At 42.8% G+C, this 15610-nt stretch overlaps 1 protein-coding gene across 1 annotated transcript in view; it reads right to left on the bottom strand.

Annotated features, from left to right (window-relative positions):
• The window catches only part of GRIN2A (glutamate ionotropic receptor NMDA type subunit 2A), a gene marked incomplete at both ends in the record, with an annotated part of 369440 nt that overhangs the window by 30096 nt on the left and 323734 nt on the right, over nucleotides 1–15610 (bottom strand). The window lies entirely within an intron of this gene.

Below are 15610 nucleotides of genomic sequence, written 5' to 3'. Positions count from 1 at the left end.
TTCTTCCTGTATCCCCAGTCCCTGGCACAGGAATTGGCACATAGTAGGTGGTCCATAAAACTGTGTTGTCTGTAGATAACACAAGTCTCCTCTCCTTGATCAGCTTGTGATCTACTGGCCTGAGGATCTGCAAGAGCCCGGGAGAGGAAGGAATCTGTGACACCCCAGGCAAAGGGGTCAGGAATAGTTTCTGAAACACGGAAATCAAGACTGACTCTTGGGGAAAGCAAGTTCCAATCAAAGATCCCAGTGATAGAGCCCAGTGGTCCCCACAGAGATGCACCTTCCATCTACAGCCTAGAGGCGTCAGGGGGATGTTGCTACTGATCCCATTAGGGTTTGCTGTGAACACTGAGAGGGAAACTGACCCCGTTTCAATCCTGTTTCATGTCTTTCCCCAGGGACCGGCTACTCTGGGTTTCTGAGAAGCCCGAATGGAACTGGAAATGGCAAAGGAACAACTTTGTAGAAAATATAGGGCACCCTCATCAACAGGCTTATGTTCTCAGTGAGAACAGATCCGGTCTCTGTGAGCTCTGAGCTGTGGTCCTGGGAGTGACGGTGCCCGGGGGGCTGCAGCACTGAGGCCAAGTCCTTTCCTTACCAACTGCCGTGGAAGGAAGCTGCTGGTCAGAGCTGGGATGTAGTCTGTGGCTTTGGAACAGAGTGAGGTCAGCCAGACCTTCTGATCACTGACCTTGGGGCCTTGGCTTCGTTAATCCCACACTCTTGATTAAAAGCCAGAGGACCTTGGATCTGGAAGTAATGGCATTCCATAGCCTGGGACCTCTGTATCCATGATCTCTAAATTGAACAATTTGCTAGAGAGAAAAAAGTACCTTTGGGGGGAGGAGAGGAATAGTACAAGATTCTGGACACAAATAGACTGAATTTGCAAGATAAATCTCCCTTATTTAAATGTCAGAATATTCCATTTCTGTATAATGCTGAGAAGTCACAAAACCAAAATAAAAATAGGGCTAGGCTTAAATGTACCCAGCTAGATGCAGACACGGGCTGTCTTTGGCATAAATGTTTTAGCACCACCTTCCAACTGAGGTCTCTGCTCTGCGGATGGAGCTCAAGTGTTGCAGAACTCACTGCTGCTTGTCGCCATCTGGCTGAGATTTCATAGGCCACCTGATCAACCGTGGAAGTTGGTGTCGGGGAATTTTATGCACACAGGTCCCCAACCTGTGTCTCTCGAAGAAGAAAAAGGAAAAAGAGGAGAGAGGACTGGGCAACTCCATCAAGCATCAAACAACGTACATGGTCACAATTTTCCATTAGAGGGTGGAGTTGGCAAAATATAACTCTCTGGAGGAAGACTGCAGAAAAATGGCAGGAAGTCCAGGAAATCCTGTGTGTACCAAGCCCTTCTGGAGTCAGCTTCACCAATTTGCCTCACACGCCTATAGATGGTCAAGTTGCTATAAATTTAAAGGAGTATGCATTTGTGAGCATAAATGGATTCATAGTAACTTTTTGACATTGCACATTTTCTCAATCAATAGTCCTCAAAATCCTATGACTCACTGTGTAAGAGTGTGAGGGCCTTTTAATATCACAGAAAGATCGTTGTGTTTTAAAAGGCTGTGAATGTAAGAAAAAAAAAAGATAGCAATAATCCTACAACCCATGCCAAGAAATATCTTCTTTCTTTCAGCAAGTAACATGACATCATTGCCTTTCAGTTCCTTTTTAATTGAAGTGCTATCAACAAGCTCTCTGAGACTGTAAAATCCTTAAGCAAAGGGATCATACCCACTGTCCATTTTACCTGCATTTCCCAATGCCTAGGACAGTGCAGGGAGCTTAGTGGGCACTCAAGACTTGGTTGTGGCTTGAAGGAGAAAGCGAAGGAGAGAGTAAAAAGGAAAGAAAAGAGGAGAGAAAATGGAGGAGCAGAGAGGGAAGAAAGAGGAAAGAGAAGAACAGAAAGGGAGACATGGAGCCCTTATAGGGAGGATCCTGTACCTGCTGTCAGAGCTATCCACAACTAAAGTAGAAGAAGACCCAGTTTCTCTTTCTGTGGAGTGTGGTGGGGTGACCTGGAGGGCTGGGCTGTGCCCTACGAGAGCTCGCCCATCCCATCTGATGACAGCCTCCTCTCCCTATTAATGGTGGTGCTCCTCTGGCTTCCTCTCCTGTATCCCAAGTCTGAAGTACCAGATGGGGGTGAGCCCACGCCCAGAGGTGCCTGCCACACACTCTCCGTGTGTGGGGTAGGGGAGTAGTCAGGTTCAGATTCCAACCCAGGAGAGTGTGTGGGACAGACATGACGATCCTCTCGTCCCATTCCACTACGATGCAGCTGAAGTCAAGATAAAGAAGCTGGGAATGGAATCTGGGTCTTTCAGCTATTGGCTATGATCATACAACAACATCCAACCACACAGACCCTGAGGAACATACCGAGAATTCAGTTATGCAAGCCTGCTTTACCTCTCTCACGGAAGGTAGAAACAGGGCACTCAGAAATTAAAGGAGGGGGGAGGGATAAATTAGGAGGTTGGGATTAACATAAACAAACACACAACTATACATAAAATAGATAACCAACAAGGGCCTACTGTATAGCACAGGGAACTCTACTCAGAATTCTGTAACAACCTGTATGGGAAAAGAATCTGAAAAAGAATGGATATATATATATGTATAACTGAACCACTTTGCTGTACACCTGAAACTAACACAACATTGTAAATCAACTATAACCCAATATAAAATAAAAAATAAATTAGAAAAATTAAAGAACAACAAAAGAAATTAGGGGAGCCACATGCACTGCTGGAGGGAATGTAAATTGGTTGTACTTCTTCTGAAAACTATAGAAGTATCTACTGAAGTGGAGTATATGTACATCCTATGGCCCAGCAGTTTGTTTCCTTGGTGTATTCCCCAACAATTAAGTGCCTACGTGCACCAAAAATATGTGCAAGTATGTTCAGAGCAGACAAAAATGAGAAATAACACAAATGTCTATCAATAGCAAGTGTATAAATAAATTACAGTGTATTTGTACAATGGAATACCATGTAGTAATGAAAAAAACAGTAAGCTATACTTACTAATGCAGTAATATGGATCCATGTCATAAAAGACACAAGTGAATATATGTTGTATGATTTCACCATTTAAAATTTAAAGTTAAAAAGAAGGCAAAACCTACCCATGACCATGGAGGGCAGAATGGCGGTTACCTCTGGGAGCGATATTGGCTGTAAGAGGCCACGAGGGACCTTTCTGGGGTGCTGGTCATGTTCTAGGTCTCAATCTGGGTGGCAGTTACACAGATATACAAAAATTTAACTGGGCACTGAGATCTGTGCAATATAATGAATGTACAGTCAGCCCTCTGTATCCATGGGTTCTGCATCCCCGGATTCAACCAGCCACAAATTGAAAATTTTTCAGAAAAAAATTCCAAGAAGTTCCAAAAGGAAAAACTTTGTTTGCAGTGCAGCTGCAACTATTTACATAGCATTTACATTGTATTTACAACTATTAACATAGCATTTACATAGTATTAGGTATTAAAAGTAACCTAGAGATGATTTAAAGTATGTGGGAGAATGTGCATAAGTTATATGCAAATACTACTCCATTTATATAAGGGACTTGAACATCTGCGGATTTTGGTATCTGAGGGAACCAAAGGAACCAGTCCCCAGTGATACCAAGGTTGACTGTATATTACAGTCCACAGAAGGGAAAAAAAAAAAAAAGAGTGGCATAGTAGAGGTCTAAGGTGTTCTTCCACTTTGGGGGTCAAAAGAGGGAATAACAAGAAAGTGGAAGGAAGCTGACTTTCTAAACAGAAAAGAAAAACCTCATTTTTAAAGAAATATGAACTTTTTTTTTAACAAAGAAAAATGTCCGAAAGGATGAAGGGGCATGAGCTATGTTAAATTCTTCCATATTATTGGAATTATTTAACAAGACATGTTTTACTTTTATAATTTAAGCCAGAGGTCAGCAATCTTTTTCTGTAAAGGGCTAATTAGTAAATATTTTCAGCTTCACGAGCCATATAGTCTCTGTCACAACTACTCAGTTCTGACCTTGCAGCTCGAAAGCAGCCATAAAAACACAAAGTGCATGAATGGATGGGATGTGTTCCAATAAAACTTTATTTACAAAGGCAGGCAATGGGCTAATGTGGGCCATAATTTGCAGGATCCTGATTTAAGCAATCAAAAATGGAAATAAAATGATTAAAAAATAATATATATATGAACAAGAATAAATCCCAATTTAATCATTGTTATCATCTGTGATATTTATTGGGTACCTACTGTTTGATGGGTATATACCAATTATACTATTTAACTTGGTGAGATTGGTGCCTCACAATCCCCAATTGAAAGAGGAGGAAACTGGCCCTTAAAAAGGGTAAGTAAATTTCCCAAGGTCATAGAGCTGGTAAAGATCAGTTCTTATATCTGAACCCAAAGCCTCTGTTCTTAACTGCATGCCAAGCTGCTACATTTATGACTTTTTTTGTGTGAAATGGTACCACCAAAGTTGTAATAAATTACCAGGATATACAAAATGTCCATTAAAATTTGTATGTAAAAATAGTTAAATGCCCCCAAAGGATGAAAAGACAACTCACTCCCCCCCCCACCATTTTCACCAGTATTTGAAGGAATTCAAATTAAGGCAACACTACAACTCCTAAAATATCAAAACAAATGGTAACACTCGATGCTTCTAGGCTATTGTAAAATTGGTCCATTGATTCATTATTAGAAGCACTTTTCAATGGAGACAAACCTTTGGGGCATTCATATGAGACTATAGAGTGAGGCTCCTAGAGATGTTTACAGCCATTAACCCTTCAAAATCTACATCTAAGAGATTGTTACAAATAAACAATTCAAAAGAGAAAACAATGGGCAGAAAGATGTTCATTCCAGCATTATCTACATTAGGAAAAAAATGAAGTGTTTAACATTAGGAAAATATGTAATGAATTATGGCTTAATAATGATTATGGTATTTTAGGCAAAAATTAAAATAATTGTGAGGACCAGATTATGTAACGCCATGCAAAAATGTTTAAAATATACTGGTAAATGAAAACAGTAGAACATAAAAGTGTATATAACCAATAATTATACTTATTTAAAGAAAGGTGTCTGTAAGTAACAACGTTCAGAAGGTAATATATAAATTGAAAACAATTATGTTAAGGTAGTAGGTTGGGGTGATTTTATATGTATATTATATTGCCTCTCCAAATTAAAGTGTTTAAAAAAATGTACACTGGGACTTCCCTGGTGGCAGAGTGGTTAAGAATCCGCCTGCCAATGCAGGGGACACAGCTTCGATCCCTGGTCCGAGAAGGTCGCACATGCCTCAGAGCAACTAAGCCCGTGCACCACAACAACTGAGCTCACGTGTCACAACTACTGAAGCCCACGCGCCTAGAGCCCGTGCTCTGCAACGAGAAGCCACTGCAATGAGAAGCCCGAGTACTGCAAGGAAGAGTAGCCCCTGCTCACCGCAACTAGAGAAAGCCTGCATGCAGCAACAGAGATCCAACGCAGCCAAAAATAAATAAATTTATTTAAAAAAATGTAGACTGAGAGGGATTTGAGGTCATTGTTTATCCATCCCGTAAATCCTACATAAGGGTCTGTGACATCAGTGTTTGACTTACCAGCAAACCATTCATTATGTCTTATTTCACCTTTGATGGTTCTCTCGACATTTGACTTTCCCTGGTTTGACTGATTCACTGCTTGTCAGGCAGGAATATGGCACCGCTGACCTTGTTCTAATCCTGGTGTCAGATTGATAATAAACACTGCAACTCTGGATCTCAAGAGACCTATCGGGAAATTCACTGGGAACTTACACAGATGAAAACCCTCGGAGCTTTAACAGAGAGGGAGAGTCAATGGCTCTCCAGGATATTTATGGATTTTATCTGTTTCTTCAGTAAGTGCCATCCCATTATTATTCCAAATATGTCTCTAGTTAAAATTAGGAGGGAGATAAACAAGTCTAATTTTTATGGTACCATCTGGTCACAGGCCAGTGAAGAAGCAGTTAAGTCCTTTATTGCTACTCTATGCTTAGGATTGACACATTTCTTCCTTTGAAAACACTTTATTTCCGAATGAGTAGTTTGCCCTGGACTTCGTGTTTAGGTCATAGGAAGCTCAAAGTGACTTAGTTGCTGGGCATCAAAATGTTCATTTTAATCATCACTGCCTTTGGGTATATATCATCAAAGCTGCTACTTTGTGTATAAATGAGGTTTGGGTGCATGTAAAAGTCACCCACATAGAGTGGGAGCATTAATGAAATCCATAGGAAAAAATTAGACTCAGTCAACTCATCAGTAATGGTTTCCGGCCACATGTCCCTGGTGGTTTCCAATGAGACCACATCTGCAGATGTAAGGAATCAGGACAACCATCCAATCCAAACCTGGTTCCAGATCTAATTTAATCAATAGAAACACTTGCTCATATTTTGCCCAAATGTGGGTCTTTCAGTCTTGCCTGAATTTTTTTTTAATGCTGTTATTATGGTCAATACATGACAATGAAATCTTTGGAAGCAACAAACACTTTCATGTCTATTTTGTTCCTTTCTGAATGAGAAACATTCAAGCCTATTTGACTACTTCTGTTCACAGTGTAACCAAGTATCTCCTATGTTCATTTTTGTGGTCAGCGTGCAGGCTGACACAGCTCCACACCACTTCTTCCTTGGGTTTTCACAATCACCAAGGTCTCTGGATATGGAAACTCAAGTAAGAGACCTGAGAGAAGGAGGATGAATAAAACACAGGGCCAACATCCAACTTCATAAACTCCAAATGGGTGGGGTCTATTGGCCACTGACATTGGTATCCAGTACTTGCTAATCAGAGAATAAGAGGCTTCTAAGTGCTAAACATTGTTATTCTAAAGAGTGGTTCTTAAGTCTTATCGTGTATTAGAATCACCCAGAGAAGATGTAAAAATGCCCTGTGGGGTGAAAAATTAGGGTATCTGTACTTTCAACAGGCTCCCCGAGTGAGTCTGATGAACACAGAAGTGCCAAAAGCATCTTTATAAGTAAGGTAATTGTGAAGGCAATAGAGCAAAAGCCTTTACTCATTTTTATGGCCCACCACCTGGAGCTTGGAAGCTGCTCAGTTATTCTTTGTTGATGAATGTCTAGAGGGAGAATGAATGAATCAATGAGCAAATGTGTGAATAAACTGGGGGGCTTTGTCTATGGTCCCTGGCCTTTGCTAACTTGATTACAAAGTTTGTGATTTACAGAGTAGCCTTGCTCAGCCCAAACTGTGGTTTCCACCTTTGAAGTCTCAATTTGATTAAAATACGTTTAGCAAGGAACAATAACTTTCTGAAATGCTGGGGATTATGCAGCGCCAGAGTATCTCTGTGGGGAGCAAGCAATACCAGCAACCAAGACGGTCCTTGGGAACCTGGAGAGGCTGCTCTGCAAGCCTGTATCGGGGCCAAACATCTGACTCCCTCCTCTTAATTACATCCTGTCCTTGTTTCATTCCTTCTCATCTCTTGCTTCTGGGTCCTGAGTTTTTCCCAAACTGCCAGGGTTGAATGATCTCAAAAATTAGGCTGAGCCTTTTCCCATGGTGCCAGTGCCTGGGGCATGGACAAGTCTCCTTCTCCGTGGAAAGATGGAAAAAACATAGGTCACTTTCTCTCCCACCCTCGACCCCTGTCGCCAAGTTATTTTGCCCAGTATCACCTACAGGCGAACCATGCTGTTCCTTCAGTGACAGAGGAAGGAACAGAGGCTGGATGCTGACCCACCTGTGTTTAAATCACAGCTTTGCCCCTTCCCAGGTGGTAACGCCTGCCTTATGAGATGTCTGGGAGGGTTATAGCAGATACAGGAGAAGCAATACAGCATAATGGTTCAAACGAAGGCCCTGGAGCCTGCTTGCCCAGGTCAGACTGGCCACATACTAGCTTGACACATTACTTAACCTTCCTGTGACTCAGTTCCCTCAACCTGTAGACAGGGGGTCATAATCATAACTCAGGTCATTGAATCACCGTGAGGACTGTATGAAATTAATACATATAAAGACAGATTATCTTATGACCCATAGTTATCCCTCTGTGTTACCTGTCATTATAAACGTCCATAAAGATAACATAACAATGATAATGGTAGCTTCAAATGACTTCCATTTAGAGACATGGAAAACGGTCTCTTCCCCCTCCAAGTAAGTTCCCAGATTCTCGGCACCTCCTCTCCTACAGATCCCCCATCCTTATTTTGGCGTTTATCTCTTTAAATGGTCCAAGGCTGCTGGTTGACATAGGGTGTTGCTGAGTCATCTGAGGACACAGGGACCTATGTCATGAAGAACTGATGGCAGGGGAGGCCAGCGGGAGACAGGTTAGACTTCTCCGAGGCAGGAGTGAGTCAGCCGGGGGTATGTGCGCAGCTCCACCAAGGAGCCGAGAAGGGGTAGCGGACGGCTGCCAGGCTTGTTCAGTGTCATCTTCAACATGGCTAATGGCTCAGATGAACAAACCAGCCTGCTCTAGATGCTCAGGCTGAATATTGCCTGACTAGTCCCAGCACACCTCTCTCTCCGGTCTCTCCTCTCCCCGTCCTGCTTTTCTTTGCCCTCTCATCTCTCCTCTTCCTCCTCCTCTTTTTCCTATCTTTTCCTCTGTCCTTCCTTTTAGACCAGTCTTTTCTCCTTTATCCCTTTATCATTTTATTCCTGCTCTTCTTTCCTTTCTTCCCCTCGTATTCCCTGCCCCTCTTTCCTATCTGCCCCTTCTTTCTTCCTTTTTCCATCTAAATCTTTTCCTTTCCCTCAGAAGAACCTACAATTTCAAGTCTTCTCTGCCTTTCTTGTCTTTCTCCAGACAGTCTAAAACCAGGGTCATCATACTTTTTCTATAAAGGGCTAGATAGTAAATATTTGGGGCTTTGCAGGTCCTATAGTTTCTGTTGCAACAACTCAACTCTGCCATGGTAGTGAAAGCAGCCACAGACAATACCTGAATGAATAGATGTGGCTGTGTTTCAATAAAGCTTTACTTTCAAAAACAGGCAGTGGCTGGATTGGAGACGTGGTCATAGTTTGCCAAACCCTAAGGAAAACTCTCCTTCTCTCATTCACCTCCTTGATTACAAACCACAAACTCACCAATGATTTATGATCTACTCCGGTTCTAAAAGCCAGGGAATATATAATCTTGCTGATTATCTCTCAAAATATTTGCCTACCATAGCACACAAATTAGACAATAGAAGAACTTGCCTGTCTTCCAGGGAATATGGGGGTCAGAGGTTTGGGAAGATTGTCAGACTGAACAGTGATTTAGTGATTACCTCTTTGGGTCTCTTCCCTAGAGACACCTGATGTCCTTCCCAAAGAAAAAAACATCCCCTTCATCAGAGAAGATATTTAATTAATGAAATAAGCCCCCCAAAAGTATATCTGTGGTGTTTTCAAATCCATTCATTCATTTATTCATTCATCCACGGAGTTTTATTTGAGCACCTACTATGTGTGAGGCTCAGGAATGAGTCCTAGGGGAAACGAAAGGGCAACAAGAATGGACGTGAAAGAGTGTGCCCTCCAGGGACTTACAGTGCGGGGCACGGCAGGGGACAGGGGACGTGGAGAGGACAGCAAGGAGTAGGTGTCTAGTGTGTGCCAAGCACCGGACTAGTTTCTTTATGTTTGTTCTCACACTCAATCCTTAAACAACTCCAATTTAAAGATGAGGAACCTGGCACTCAGAGAAATAGATTGGCCATGCAGCTAGGAAGTTGCAGAACATTCCATTGCACCCCTTTTTTGTGTTGGTTTGCTAAATGCCACAAGAATGCTATAAGCATGGAGCTAAAGGAGTTTATAAGCATATCTAGAGCTGTAGTCTTTAAGGAAATGGAGGGATACATGGGCTGAAGGATGGGTCAGATATCAGAGTAGGAAATGGGTTCAGGAGAAGATGTAAGAAGGGACTCCATTTTTAAAGGGGGTTGCATGGAAAAATCCATGCTTACCTGAAAAAAATTCCAAATGGTGGAATTTCAAATACTGTAGGCAGCTGAGCAGGGAAAATATTTAGGAGTGAGGTGGCCTTCAGTGATTTCCTCAACCCACACGCCATACCTTTCCTAAGCCAGCCCTAAGAAGACAGGCTGCAAAAGCCACGCAGAGATGTGCCCATCCTCAGAGTGGAAGCGTGGGTGCCTCACCACCCAGGCTTCAGGGGTGTCCAGCTCTCCCTGAGACTCGGATGTTGGCCCAAAATATTAAGTTGGGAAGCTGGACAAGGACAGTGCTGAGGATATTAGCAACCCATCCAGTGGCTCAGAGCAATTTATGAGAATCCTAATTAGATACACAAAGAACTTCTGCAATCACACAAACACCCTCGACTCTGGCTGGCAGCACGGGGTCTCTCACCATCAAAAGCCATCCTGCGAGCTTCAGTGGAAGAGCCGCCAACAAATAAAGGAATCAGGAACACTAACATTGACCCACCCGGAAGCAGGGAGTGGGATTCTCCACTGACTACCACCCACCCCAGCACTCCCCCACTCCAAGACCTGTGAGCATCTTATCCTGGCGTGGTGCTTTCCAAAGCTCTAGAGTCCATTGCTGCAAGGTTCCTTATTGACACAAGAGCAGAGGGTGTGGTCCTTTCTGATTTGTTATCAATTTGAATGAGTCTTTAAAGCGATTGCTTGTAAAGTTGCAGTACAAAAGGGACAAAGGGAACCCAATGCACCTATCCAACTGAAATGATATAGATGGAATCCTGAAAACATTTCATATATGATATTTATCATATATGCCCAAATATGATATAATTGGGGTCACTAGCTAGTTTTAAAACTGGGAGAGTCCCAGCAAAATAGGTTGAGTTGGTTATCCTAGAATACAATATGAATACAAGAGATACATGTGTCATATCTTCCAAATATTTACATATGATATCTATCATATATACCTAAACATAAGTGCAATGGAATACACCATATAAATAATTTATAGAAGTATATGATAGGGCTTCCCTGGTGGCACAGTGGTTAAAAAATCCACCTTCCAATGCAAGGGACACGGCTTCAATCCCTGGTCCAGGAAGATCCCACATGCCCCAGAGCAACTAAGCCCGTGCGCCACAACTACTGAGCCTGTGTGCCACAATTACTGAAGCCCGTGCGCCTAGAGCCCACGCTCCGCAGCAAGAGAAGCTACCACAATGAGAAGCTGGTGCACCGCAACGAAGAGTAGCCCCCGCTCGCCGCAACTAGAGAAAGCTTGTGCGCAGAAACGAAGACCCAATGCAGCCAAAAATAAATAAATTTTTAAAAATCAATGGTTTCCTTCTATTTTCTCAGCATCACTTGCTTCTGAATAATATTATTATATCATCTTGTTCTTCCTAATATCTTTTTGCTGGCCTCTATACATCGAAAGTGCTTTAACCTCTATGATCTTCCTTCTGACTCTTCAAATCCCAGAATCACATAAAAAAATTATGAAATCCATGAGATTGCTGGGGCCTAAGAGATCTCCTGTTTAACCTCCCCTTTGAAACCAGAAATGCCATTTTTTTTAGGTCCCAGACTTACTCATTCTTTATGTTCTCACTCAGCTGTCAGCTTTTAGGTGCCAGGGTGAAAACAGGGACCCACTAGTTACTTTCTGGTTGCTGGATAAGTTAATGAATGGGGCTTTGTGAACTCTGGCCTATTCTAATCTTTGTCTAGATCTTACTTGTTTTCTTTATGACTCATTCTGTCTTTTCATTCTTCCATTAAAAAAAAGCTGATATATCTCATATTTCTCCTTGAGCATTCTCTCACCTACCCAAGATACCAAAGAGTATATATAGGTATGTATATATATAAACACATATATAGTATATATTAATTCATATATATATGCATTATTACAAATATGTTCATACTTTGAGATTAGATATTTTAGTTTCATACATTGGCAACCAACTGGACTGTAAGCTCCTTGAAAGAAAGAAGGAAAAGACCATGAGATCGCCTTCTTGGAACATCAGTGCCTGAGGATGTGTGTTTCTCGGTAAACGCTGGGTATTGATGATCAATGCTGGAAAGTACCTTTGAGTGTCCCCATGGTGCACTCCACCGTTTCAGAAAGAATACGACAGTTAGACAGGAAAAGGAAGGAAAGGTCTTACTGGGATCCTGTGCGTCTCTTAAGGGAGATCAGTAGCCTGTTTCCTAGGGAAATGCCTGGCAGGCTTCACATAAGAGGTTTCCACAATAACCAAACACTCCATTCAAAGGTTATATTTACACAGCTCATTAGGAAAATTTTTTATACTTTTGACACTCATTAGACTTGTAATCGTCCACCGAAGCTACTCTATAACAAGAGATAAACACTCCATTCCAGAGGATGAATAATAATTGGGGACTGCTCAGCACTGTGCTCTTTCCAGGTCTAATTTCAAAGCATAATTAATCCTGCTGAAGCTGCATGAGATAAGTGAAATATTTATGCAGATGTGTTAATTCGTGCATTTACTCCTAGAGGGACATTCAGAACTGGACACGGCTTTCCACGAAGATTATCTTAAGACGCCCCCTGGAGCAACGTCATTTTCTCTCCAATGTCTTTGCCCCTGGGTGGTCTCTAAAGATGAAGCTGTGAAGACACATTTCCCAGCCCAGAGAGTCTGACCAGGAGTCGGGACAGAAAATATCTCTAAGGATCTGGATGCTCTGCTCGTACAAAGAACACACCTTTGGCTTATCTGGACGCCTTTACATTTTATTTTTTCTTATTTGCCACAAAGAGGACATTTTCTGTTCAGCACCGCATTTCCATGATGCTAACTTGACCATATTCTCAAAACCACGACGCTAACTGGGCTGTGCTGAATGCTGGATTTGTGGATGGACAACAATGACGAGGAGGGGGAGGGGGAGCAGGGTGACGATGGCGTTGATGGCGCTGGGGGTGACGAGGGTAACAGCTAGCATTTATTGAACCATTTCTATTCCCAGGTGGCTGTACTTAGCTAGCTCTTTACAGAGAACCTCTCATTTTGTCTTCAGGACAACCTTATCAGGTAAATATTTCTGCATTCAGTTGAAGATGAGTAAACTGAGGCTAAGAAAAATTACCCCTTTCACAGAAGCATTTGTAAATGGGACAATAGATACTGTTCACACATACACTAAATTACTTTTTCCTAAAGTATCTATATATCTCAAGCATCTGATTAGCCAACTTTGATAGACATCCTAGAGAACTGAATGAAACAAGAGCCTTACAAGATGGACCCCCATCCAGAGTAAGGCCCCTTAAGTAGAGACTGCCACTTACTCACTAGGGGACTCACAAGCCCGCTGAGCTGAAGTTTCCTCCTCTGTAAAATGAGTCTAAGCAATATTTAACTTCATAAAGTTGTTAACGAATATTAAATTACACATGTAATGCATCCGGTATGGTGACTGGCATATTCTATTCCCCAAATATGTTGCTATTTCATAATAGATGCTGCAAGTGACAGCAGTGGTAGGTAGCAGTAGAGCTGGACCTGACTTATTTGACAGCTACCCATCGTATTTACAAGTGTCCTGTCAAATGAAATGCATCCTGACACCAACCATTCATCCATGCATGCATTTATCCATTCAATCCTTCATTGACCAGTTACCTGTCACGTTCAAGATTCTGCAGTGTTTACTGCTGGAAACAAGGCTCTCGTTCGCCGAGAACTGCACCCCACGTGGAGGTGCTTAGTCAAGCACTCTGGTGGAGGGGTGCTTCACTCCTCTCTGTGTCCACATGCCTTGTCGTCTAACTCCCAAACTCCTCCCACACAAGGCAGAGTCTACCTCCAGGGTATACTCTGGGCTTGGCCACAGGACTTACTTTGGACAGAAGGGTGTTAGCCGACGTGGATCTGACAAAGCAGAGACTTGAAATGTGCACGTGCAGGTAGGTGTTTCTTCCTTTGCCTCCATCAAAGCCAAGGGAAGAGCTTTTCCCAGGTAGGTGCTGCCCCTTCAGCCTGAGACCCACAATAAACATGGGTGGAACAGAGACCACAGAGATGACCCGTGGTCTTGCAGCATCAGGGGAGCCACCACGGCCTGAGGCAGAGCTTTTCCACTCAAGCTGTGCTCCCGTGAGCACAATAAACGCTGTTGTCGTGTACCTCCAAGATGTCACAGCAACAGCCGAGCAACACAGCCACAAATCACTATGACACAGCAGAGAACACGGCTCTTGATCTGAGGAAGGTACAAATGCCCTATAGGGAATTCAAAGAATCAGATGCTTTCATTTGGGAGAGAAATGTAAAACACACTTAGATTTCTTGATGGCTCTGTGAGAATCCAGGGTTTAATTCTGGGAGTAGAGACTGAAAGGCATTATGCACTTCGTTCAAATTCACACCAACCACAGGCACTAACCTCTGCCCCTTTCAATACCATACTTGGCCATGGTGGTTGCCAGACTGTCCTCTACCAGCTCTAGACAGGCGTAGCCTGTCCTGGCACCATCTCCGAATATAGCTTCCACCGTTCTTGAAGGCAGCTTCTGCCCTATGCCCCGAGCTTTTGTTGCCTACTCACACTTACTCAAGTTTTAAGGTTTCACCTGCCATCTCTGCTGCCTTTGCTTTTCCTGTCTCAGTTTTGGCAAGTCCAAGCGTAACTAGCATGCCACGTGAGCCATGAGAGGATTCTAAAAACCATGCTAGGGAACAATGGGCTGCGGTGAGATCATCAACTGTGAGTAGTGAAGTACCATCATCCCATTAGACTGTAAGCCCCGTGAGGGTGGAAACAGTCTTTTTTTGCATGATAGGCAGCCAAGAGGTGGACTGTAGAGGAAACCCATGGGATTTCTGCTCACTGTTCCCTTTATAAAGATTGGCTCGCCTTCATTCCTCCACAGGATAATAGTTGGAGCTGCTGTGTTAGTACAACGTAACCCCACCCCTTATTCACTCCTGATGGGTCCAAGAAAGAGTGCTTGACCCAAAATGCATCAGGAATCCTTCCTCTGGAATTTGAAATTTAGAATTTGGCAAATAGAGATTGGGACTTATTGTAGCCTTGTTACATAATGTCACTGCTCTAGAGCAGAGTTTTTTTAACCCTGATACTATTAACATTTGGGGTCAGATAATCCTGTGTTTTGAGATGTGGGGGGCTGTCCTGGGCATTGTAGCATGTTTGCCAGCATTCCTCACCTCTACCTACAGATGCCAGTATCAAATAGCCTCCCTGTCATGATAATCGAAAATATCTCCAAACACAGCCAAATATCCCCTGGGGGGCAAAATCCCTGCCCCGCACTGAGAACCACTGCTCTACAGAGAGGACCTATGAACTCCTGCTGTTGAGGCCCCAGGACTGCCCTGGTTCCTGTTGTTTTCCTCTGAACCTATTTGCTCAACTCTTTCTTAAATTCACTGAGATAGACACTTCTGCATCCTTAAAATAAACTCCTTTTAATTTACTGAGTTGTCTGTAATTGGTTTCCATTACGAGCAAACTAAAGAATCGCAGTATCATGTGATCAGCACTCAATAAATACTTTTGGTGAGCAAACTCATCACCCAATGAT

This window comes from Mesoplodon bidens, assembly GCF_964165515.1.
Source record: "Mesoplodon bidens genome assembly, chromosome: 15".
NCBI classification, from domain to species: domain Eukaryota; kingdom Metazoa; phylum Chordata; class Mammalia; order Artiodactyla; family Ziphiidae; genus Mesoplodon; species Mesoplodon bidens.
The sequence above is the reverse complement of the archived record's forward strand: the minus strand, read 5'-3'. Positions and strand labels throughout refer to the sequence as shown.